This window comes from Odontesthes bonariensis, chromosome 11 (genome assembly GCF_027942865.1).
Source record: "Odontesthes bonariensis isolate fOdoBon6 chromosome 11, fOdoBon6.hap1, whole genome shotgun sequence".
Classification (NCBI taxonomy): domain Eukaryota; kingdom Metazoa; phylum Chordata; class Actinopteri; order Atheriniformes; family Atherinopsidae; genus Odontesthes; species Odontesthes bonariensis.
Genome location: NC_134516.1, coordinates 33,739,541 through 33,749,432, shown reverse-complemented (window position 1 = coordinate 33,749,432; position 9,892 = coordinate 33,739,541). Strand labels below are relative to the sequence as shown.

At 44.3% G+C, this 9,892-nt stretch overlaps 1 long non-coding RNA gene across 1 annotated transcript; it reads right to left on the bottom strand.

Annotated features, from left to right (window-relative positions):
* Window positions 1-8,002: 8,002 nt before the first annotated feature.
* LOC142391918 (uncharacterized) lies at window positions 8,003-9,673 on the bottom strand. Its single transcript, XR_012770640.1, has 3 exons — window positions 9,305-9,673; window positions 8,997-9,083; window positions 8,003-8,437 (listed from the first exon to the last, which is right to left on the bottom strand). It is a non-coding gene; the product is annotated as an uncharacterized LOC142391918 (long non-coding RNA).
* Between the last annotated feature and the right edge of the window lie 219 nt (window positions 9,674-9,892).

Genomic DNA, 9,892 nt, shown 5'->3' with positions numbered 1-9,892 from the left:
CACAGGGAATGGTTATCTGCGAAGGGGATTTTAATATACATTTAAATCCTAAATTAGATGTCTCACGGGGCAATTCAGAGTCAAACCTTAAAAGCCATCCATCCATCCATCCATCCATTATCTTCCGCTGGTCCGGGGATCGGGTCACGGGGGCAGCAGCTTACTGATTCCTAAGCAAGGAAAAGATAAACTTGAATGTAGCAATTATCGCCCCATCAGTATTCTTAATATAGATTATAAATTGTTCACATCAATATTGACACGTAGGATTTATCCATATAGACCAGACAGGCTTTATCAAACAGAGACAGACACACGATAATTTGAGAAGAACCCTACATATTGTTAACCTTATTACTCAACATAATTGCAGATGGTGAATTACAGAAGAACATGCTAAATCAAAACACCCCCTGGATAAATACAGGCCTGAAGACTTGGCAGAAGATAATAAAATTTTGTAACATTGAAAAGCCACTTAGAAAGCTGAAATGGTGCGCATATGACACTGACTTCCCCCCAGCTAAATCGGATGCCAGATTTAAAATGTGGAATGAAAAGGGCTTAACAACTTATACCACCTTTGCACCGAGAGGGAATCTGAAAAGTTTTGAAGTAATGCAGAATGACCATGGCCTGCAGCGTCAAGATTTTTATAGATCAATCAATCAATCAATCAATCAATCAATCAATTATACTTTATTAATCCCCGAGGGGAAATTCAGGTCAGACATCATTACAACCAAAATATAGCTGGAACTCTAAAGGCTGGGGAAAAGGGGGTATTAGAAGTGTTTGAAAAAGCAATTAGCTCACAAATGTGTTTCAAAGTCGTTTCTAGAATGTGTAGCAGCCTCCGTAGTTCTAACTCCGACGATACTTTTTATATTAAAGAAAAATGGGAAAGGGAAAGTGGGATACAGCTCTCAGCTGAGAATTGGGAAAGTCTTTGTATTCTGCAGTGGGAGACCACATGTTCTAATTCTTGGCGAGAATTTAGTTGGAAAAATCTGTCCAGATTTTTTATCACCCCCTTACAACAGCGTAAACAAATACCCAATGTAAGATGCTGGAGAGCTTGTGGACTCATTGAGGTAAACCATTTTCATGTTTTCTGGGAATGCCCTGCCCTAGCAGCATATTGGCAAGACATACACACACACATGGAAGCTGTTTTTCAGTTCAATATCCCATATAGGTTTGACACAATGTTTCTAGGAAACATTGAATTTGATGACTGGGACCACAATGATAAAAGACTACTACTGATGCTTTTAGTTGCAAGTAAAAAGGCTATTACTAGACGATGGTTAAAACCAGATCCTCCTAAACTAACTGACTGGTTAGATGTCATTCATGATATATACGTGATGGAAAAAATGACATACTCACTAAGAATCCAGATTGAAAAATTCTCTAGAACTTGGACCAAGTGGACTGAGTATATTGCATGTATAAGAGAGGATTTATGGCGATGTACCTATTGAAAGTGTAAGCTCCCCATGCTCATGTTCTTTATCTTTATCTTTTTTCTTATTTTCTTTTTTTTTCTTTTCCTTTTTTTTCGTTATATAAAAATGTATATATCCATAGGCCATAAGCTGAGGATTGAATGCAGTAATGTATACATTTACTTGCCTTAATAAAAAAATATTTAAAAAAGAAAAAAAGAAAAAAGGTGAACATACGCTGACCTCAGGGTTAGAGCTCTGGTCTTGTGACTTTAGGCTCAGGGTAAGTGGAAGGGAAAGGTATAAAAAAAGAAAAGTATGAATTTAGAGTAAACAAGTTTTTGGGAAAAATGATTAAAAATTCATTTTTCCAATCGTGGCACGGAGGGGGGGGGGGCTTAGGGTTAGGTTTGGAGTGTTTACTCAGTGGTCTCCCTCTGCCGTGGAGTTTGTTGTAGAGACCGGGGGGGTGCACGCTCGACTCCTGATCTGGCTGGTCATGCTGCATGTATTAACTATTTAGATAACTAATTAGAAGTTACTCAGGAGGACAGGTTTCTGAAGAGCTGCTGAGGTTTGTTCAGGCTGAATGCTCAGGACACCCTCAGGTCTTTCAGCTGCTGGTTGGAAGCTGACATCGATATCATCCTCATCCATGTTGGTCTCACTCAGGAGTGCTGCTTTTATGCCACACTGAACTCATTTTTCAGTAATGTTCTCCAAAAGTGAAGGCAAAACATTGTTTTCATCAGTGTTAAAGATAGAAATGTCACAAAGCTTTGTCGTTTTAATACAAAACCTTTTTAAGGGATTATAATAAGTGAAGTTAGTGGAATAGGAGCTGGCTGGATGAAAATTATTGAGGGAAATGTTCCACTTTGACCTGATGGTGGTAGCATTGGCTCAATGTCAGGGCTATTTGCTACGTTAATGACTTTTCTCTCAGCTTTAAGTTACTCATGTCACATAAATGTGATATTTGTGAATTCCCATGCAAGTCAGCAGCCCCTTTCAGGGTTAGAGTTATTTATTTTCCATTAATCTGACTTCATAAAGCAGGTATATCATGCCTGAGTGAGCACAACACAAAAACCATGCAGTAATAATCTTACACAGTAAGACTGTAATATTTGTGCTTTCCAGCTATTACCTGGAAATAGATCTACTTTTCACACATTATCTGTTATTGGGGAAAATCACACTTCTCTGGTAAAGTTTAAGGCTGAAGAGGGGGCTCTGATTGGTCACCTTTCAGGAGGAGAAATGTGTTCAGGTCATGGAACAGTGGACCAGATCTTTACCCTCACATTGTTACTGTAGGGATCATGGGAGTTTAACCATCCAGGGTTAGGGTTGTGGTACATGTGTTTTCTGGACTCTGGACCCCCAGGGAGTCTGTGGGGGGTGCCGCAGAAGTCACTTTTACAGAATATCCAGTCACTGAGTAACGCAGTCAGAGCTGTGTCTGCATTCTGGTTCGGAAGTGGTTCTGGTTTACGGGGACTCCACCAGTTCTGCCCCTCGTCTCCGACCCTGTTTGTGGTTTACATGGACAGGATCTGGATGTGTAGTCGGGGGGAGGAGGCATCTGTTTTGGGAACCTCAGGGTTCCATCTGGTTCTGTTGACCTTCAGCTGCTCTGGAGAGGAGAGACGATCCGGCTCGAGGCTTCAAAAACATCTTCCATTTAAGGTTAAGCAGCCACAGCGATAATTGGCATGTGGTCATCACGTGTGTCTTTCTTAAAGAGTGTCACGCCCAGAGACTCTTGTTTTTAGTTTTCATGTTTAGGTTATGCTTTTGTTTTCAGTCCATCTTTAGTTTTTGTCATGCCTTAGTTTCCCTGCACTCTGTTTATTAGTTCACTCACTTCACCTGTGTTTTTTCCCTCAGCTGCACTCACTCCCCAATCACTCTCACTCCCTATTTAGTTTCCGGTCTCCCCTGTCTGTTTGTTGGTTCCTTGTTTGATGTCAGTTTGTAACCCATGCCACGATTCCCGCTTCCCATGATTTCCACGTTTTTGTCAAGCTAAGTATTTATTCCATGCCATGTTCTTTTTTGTTTTGTTTATAGCAATGTTTTTTGAATCCGGCTTTGCCGCGGCTTTAGTTTGAACTTTGTTTGTTTTTGTTGTTAATAAATCAACCTTTTTTTTGAAAGTCCGCATCCGTGTCCTCCCTCCACACCACAACCTGACAGAAGGAACCAACCAGAAATGGACGCGGCGGACGAAGACGCTTTCTGGAGACTGGTCACGAAATTCTGGTGCTGCTTGGCCCGGGACAGCACCTCCTGGCAACATCTTAACGAGGCTAATGATCTAGTGGACTTCTTTTTACAGAAACAGGTCCTCCAGCATTTGCCGGAGGTGTCGGACATCTGGGCGGAGGTCATGAGCGTGTGGCGCGCAGCAACCCTGGACATTTTTGGTTTGGAGCCACACTGTACAGCCGCGCTGTACAGCTGCCCCTCAGCTTCGCAGTCCCAGGACCCAGCAGCAGCCACAGTCACCAGAGACTCAGCCGTTCCAGAGCTGGCCCCGGCCCCAGCCGTTCCAGAGCTGGCCCCGGCCCCAGCCGTTCCAGAGCTGGCCCCGGCCCCAGCCGTTCCAGAGCTGGCCCCGGCCCCAGCCGTTCCAGAGCTGGCCCCGGCCCCAGCCGTTCCAGAGGCCTCAGGGCCTGACCACGACCAAGAGGCCTCAGGGCCTGACCACGACCAAGAGGCCACAGGGCCTGACCACGAGGCCACAGGGCCTGACCACGAGGCCACAGGGCCTGACCTCGACCAAGAGGCCTCCGGGCCTGACCACGAGGCGGCAGAGCCCGACAAAGCCTCAGAGCCCATGGGGCCCATGGACTCACCGGTTCGAGCCCCTCCCTCCCACCCCCAGACTTTGGGGATGTCTGGGATCCATCCCTTGAAGGGGAGGCTCCCCCCCCCCCCGTCGGAGGTCCGGCCGACCGTGGGACGGTCCCCGGCTCCTCCTCCCGGCACGCAGACGGAGGTCTGGGTGCCATCCAGACCACCGCCTGCTGCCACGTCATCGGGGGTCCGGGCGTCCGCCGGGCCGTGTCCTGCCGCCACGCAGAGGGAAGTCTGGGTGCCATCCAGACCACCGCAACATTCTTCTGTCGTCGTGCTGCCAAACTCACTGATTTAATGTGTGAGGAGCCTCTGACAGCATCCATAAAGGTTTTTATCTTTTTCTTTATCATGTGGAACAACAGGCCCTGATCATGATCGGATCTTTAATAACTCCTGATGGTGGCCTGTATACGCTGAATTATCCAAAGCCCCTGACTCACTTTTTATGGAGTATCTTTAAAACATCTGTCGAGTCAGAGCTGCAGAGCCACATCACAGCTGTATTATAAATGAATTTCATCTTTCTTTAACCCCGCAGCGTTTATCAATGAGGCCAAGTGTGGAGGAACAGACAAAAGGTTATTTTTATGACTGTTTAACCTGCGTTTAAAATGATTAAAGGATGGCCACCTCTAAAGGGACACCTTCATAAGCCCTCAGAGTGTTCAGAAGTCCATTAAAACTCATTTAATTTAGTCATTTATAACGACTCTGAGAGCCCACGAGCTCTTTGCATGTTGCTGTTTGTAAAAGGATGAAAGCACGCAGATGGAAACATGTTATTATCATAAAACCTGCATGTAAAGCATAAATAAATCAGCATAGAACTGAAATACATCTGCTTTTCTCAGACGGGATCTTCTGTAGCTGTCAGAGCTGTTTGTGTTGGAGTTCAGCTGAATCATTTCTGATAATCTGCTGTAATCTACATTTAACTAAAGTCTCTCTCAACATCCTGAGATCAAACATATTCACAGTGTTACATGTTGAGTAAAATGTAAATAAATACACAATACAGTGAATTTTTAATCCAATTATTTATTTGCAATTGAACATAAATGGGGCTGTGGATAAAAAGGGTTGGACTGTCTACATGATGGAGCTGAGACGGAGGAAAATGACTTTAAATTAAAGTGGAATCTGCCCGAGCCGAAATCAGCTGGCCTGAAGCTGATTTCTCTTAAGCTCTAAACTCTGTAAACTTTAGCAACATTTGAAACATTTTCAGGCGAGAAAGTAGTCGTTTAGATCCCCGTGTTGAAAACCTGACAAAATACCGGCTGTTTACAATTTTGTTCCCACGAATTCGGCGCTACTAAAGCTAGCCGTAGTGAGCAACGCACTTCTGGTTATTTTCACAAAATAAAATACCCGTTGCCTTTTATCATAGGGAAAGCCGTTACCATACAATTGGTGCTTTTGTTTTGGAAACAGGAAGTGAACCTACCCTCGTTGTAGCTAGCTTGAAACTGCCGTTTTGACAGGAAATGACGATCGGCGACGTCACGTTACGTTGCATCTTGGGTAGTTTGAGTATGAGTAGTAACCTCATGATGCATACCCAACATTTCAGAGAATCTAGTATGCATCCGGGAACTTCTGCTTACTCAAACTCGCGTACTAACTCAAAAAGTTAGTATGAGAAGTAGGAGAAGTATGCGGTTTCTAACACAGCCACTATCAGACACTCTGAGTCAGAGCAGCTGTTGGACAGCTGCATCATCAGGAGGAGAGTCTGATTTCTTCTTCTTGTGTCTCTGAGAGATCCAGAGAGCAGCAGCAGCTGTAATAATGATCCCAGCTGACAGACCTGCTGCCAGTCCATGATGTCCCCGACTGTTCCCTGCAGGTCAGAAACAGGTGTGGTACCAGCTGTCAGGTGGGTGATGACTGAAGAACATTTCCTCTTCTAACTGCTGTCCCACATCATCTCCTGCGCTCAGACCAGCTGCTTTCTACAGAGTCTCATCAACAACATCTTTAGAAAACACCTGAAACATCTGATCTGAGATGCTTCACTCTCACATCAACAACCAGGAAGCTGCTTCAGCTCTGATCCAGAGACAAACTCACACTCACCTGGTTCAACAACTGCCGGGAGGATGATGCTGATGGGGTCAGATATCTTTCCATCATTTATTCCTTCCTGGACGATTGGACACTCATATGTTCCTCTGTCCTCAGTCGTCACATCCTTCAGAATCAGAGACATGTCTCCATCCTTCATCTGTCTGTCCTGCAGATCCACCCGCTTCTTAAAAGATGGATGCCGTTCTTCTGATAAAGATCATCATCTCTGTAGACAAGAACATGTTCTTTACCCCAATCAGTTCTGCTCCAGTTTACAACTAATTTCAGGATCAGCTTTTATCAGAGGATTAAAGGGACATTACAAAGCTGAACCAGGTGCAAACAGTTGTCTGCTTATAGTGAGAACAATGATCTGAGTTCTACAGTGAACGCTGAGCTCTGAAGCCTGCCTGCACCCAGAGGAACCAACGCGGTTCAGGAGAAGAAAGCAAAGCTTTGAAAAAAGGGGCCATCCTGGCTGTCTCTGAGGAAAAGAACCATCAGAACCCACATCTGTCCCGACTCATGGACACCTGTCAGTGTGTGTCAACTCATTTTGGAGCCACAAAATCAAGAATCTAAAATGCAAAAGACGTCAGAGCTCTGCATGCCGCCCGTCGTGCCGGTGAGTCGGACTCAGTGGGCGTGTCGCTTTAAAAAAGTCATGTGACTGACAGCCGAAAAGGACAGTTTTTATTCTGAAGAAGAAACTGTCCAGTTTTCTGTTCGTCTCTCGGACATACAGGTGTCAGAAAGCGAAGACATAACTGCTGATGATTCTTCAAAGCGCGCTTCGAGTCGCGTGTTGATGACGTTTTCAGGCACACGTGAGCCCCAGCGAACCAGCAGCGTTCAAGGCTTGGCGCATATTTCCAAATATAAAAGCCGGTGACACGCCAAAGATCTCCTGTAGAAACATCTTGTGGATTTAGAGCCTGATGGAGCGAGCGGATTGTTCATGGAGCCAGAGAGAGGAGATTTTCTCCGGTCTGGGAGCTTTTTGAGCTGAACTCTATAATAATAACAACAATAATAATGAGAACACAGAATGAAAAACATATATATTAAATATTATAAATAAAATTATTTTAATTATTATTATAATGGTGGACAGCACCAGCTGCTTTACATTTATTGCCCACTTGATGGCGCAGTTGAGCAACTGAAGCGCCATGAAGCTCATTTGTGAACAACTCAAAGCTTCATGAGGCTTCATCTCGTCTTCACTGCTGCTGACCACCACACCACCGAGGCCATGTTGTCTGGTGAAAAGCTGAGTGCGTCGTCTTCAGCGTCCAACGGGAAGTGAAAGGAAGCACAGCAAAATGTTTCCATCTTTAAATCCACAGCATTCCGCTTTTTCTGTATTTTCTGACATTTTCTCAGATTTTTGTTACTAAGACAGAAAATTCTCCTTTTTCTGTTAAAAGTTTGTCTTTAGTGACTCTAAACTGCTGCTAACAACAGTATTTTCATCACCTCAGCATCTGCATCCAAACTGAATCTCTTGCTCCATCAAAAGTAGCTAGAAAACTTTTTTTAATATATTTTTTTGCAAGTGTTAAGCATCTTTGAGTGTCCAAAATATTTATTATTATTATTATTAATAAACATCGATTCTGTATTAAAACGAGATGGAGTTAAAACACAAACTTCATGGAACATTTCTGGTTTATACGGCTCCGGATTTACATGAGAAAATATTTCATTTCTTGATATTTCAACTAAAACAAATCTATGGAATTAAAACTTCTCCAGGTTCAGATCTCAGCTGCTCTCGAGGGAATCGTGAACATAAATAACAGGAAAGACACTGAAGACATTCATTTGTCTTTAATTCTGTCAGACAGAAATACATTCATGAGGCCAGATTGGCACATTTGTTGTTTATGAAAATATCAAAGAACTCAAAATGTTTAAAAAGTGAATGTAAACTGGTTCAGTGAGAGGCTGCTGGCCTCAAACTGGTCCCAGCAGCTGGCCATCAGTGGTTGGACTGGTGGACTACCTCAGTGAAGAGTAGAGGACATCTGGCTCTGCTGGAGACTCTGAAAACAAACACACACAGTTCCAGCTGCAGGAAACACAACTCCAGGAGAAAGGATTGGTGAGACACTTCTTCAGAGTCAGTGAAGGCAGTCAGCTGCTCCAGTTTAAGAAGCAGAAGGAAGAGCAGCACAGAAGCTCCCAGAGTCTGCTGAAGAACTGCCACAGCAAAGCAGCTGTTTGTAACAGTGAACTGAAGCAGCTGCAGCTTTACTCTGTGCTGCTGCAGAGGCAGAGGTGGACCTGCACCTGCAGCGTGTTAAAGGCCTAAAAGCACGGCCTCAGTTCCCCAGTGAAAAGGGCTTCAGCCGGATGAAAGAGTACAAATGTTCCAAAGCATAGAGATAACCCATTCAGAGTTTTAGCAGCTGATACACACGGAGATCATGGAGACACATATACTTAGATATGAGATCAATAGGTGCTGCCAGCACACTGCACAGGACCCAAACTCTGAATGCTGAGCTGGAGTCAGGTTGGGTTATCTGAGCATAGAGGCTGGAAGCAGGGTGAACAGCTGACCTGCTTCTGTCCAGAGTTGGGAATAAAGAGCAGCTGTACCTCTGGTCCTGTTGGATCTGATGACTGTTTGTCCAGAAGTGAGGTGGTCTGTCCTGACCACAGAGTAGACTGCAGCTGGATGGCTTTCTGCAACATGAAATACATCCAGATAATATATCTGCAGGTAAAACTTTAACATCACTGCTGCTGGGGAAAACATTAGATTTTCCTCATGCAGCAGGATGAAGAAGACGTGATAAGACGTGCTGGTCCCACTCTGTATTACAGCAGAACCAGAGAACAATAACTGACAACAGCTTATGTTTTCTGTTTGATTTTTATTTGGGTAAAAAGAATAATGTGTTCACCTAAATGATTCATTCATTCATCTTCTTTGCCTCCTTTATCCATTGAAGGTGGCCTGGAGTCTATCCCAGCTGCCTCTGGGCAGGAGGTGAGGTGCACCCTGGACATGGGACCAGTTGACCTAATCTGCAGGTTAAGGATGCTGGGAGGACCCGGAGAGAACACAAGGGGGAACATGCTATAACTGAGGGAAACAATCCTTTAGAAGTCTTTGTTTTTGTGATGTAACCTGCAGATAACCTGCAGATAACCAGCAGATAACCTGCAGATAACCAGCAGATAACCCGCAGATAACCCACAGATAACCAGCAGATAACCTGCAGATAACCTGCAGATAACCTGTAGATAACCTGTAGATAACCAGCAGATAACCTGCAGATAACCAGCAGATAACCTGCAGATAACCAGCAGATAACCAGCAGATAACCAGCAGATACCAGTCCAGTACCGTAGTCAAGCCTCTTTTGGGGAAATGTGGAGTGAAACACTTGATTTATGTCAACAAAGTAACATTGACACGACTCAGCGAAAACCAACGAGGCCGAGACAGACAACGAAGGCGCTTCAGGATACTGTCGTCCACCACACCT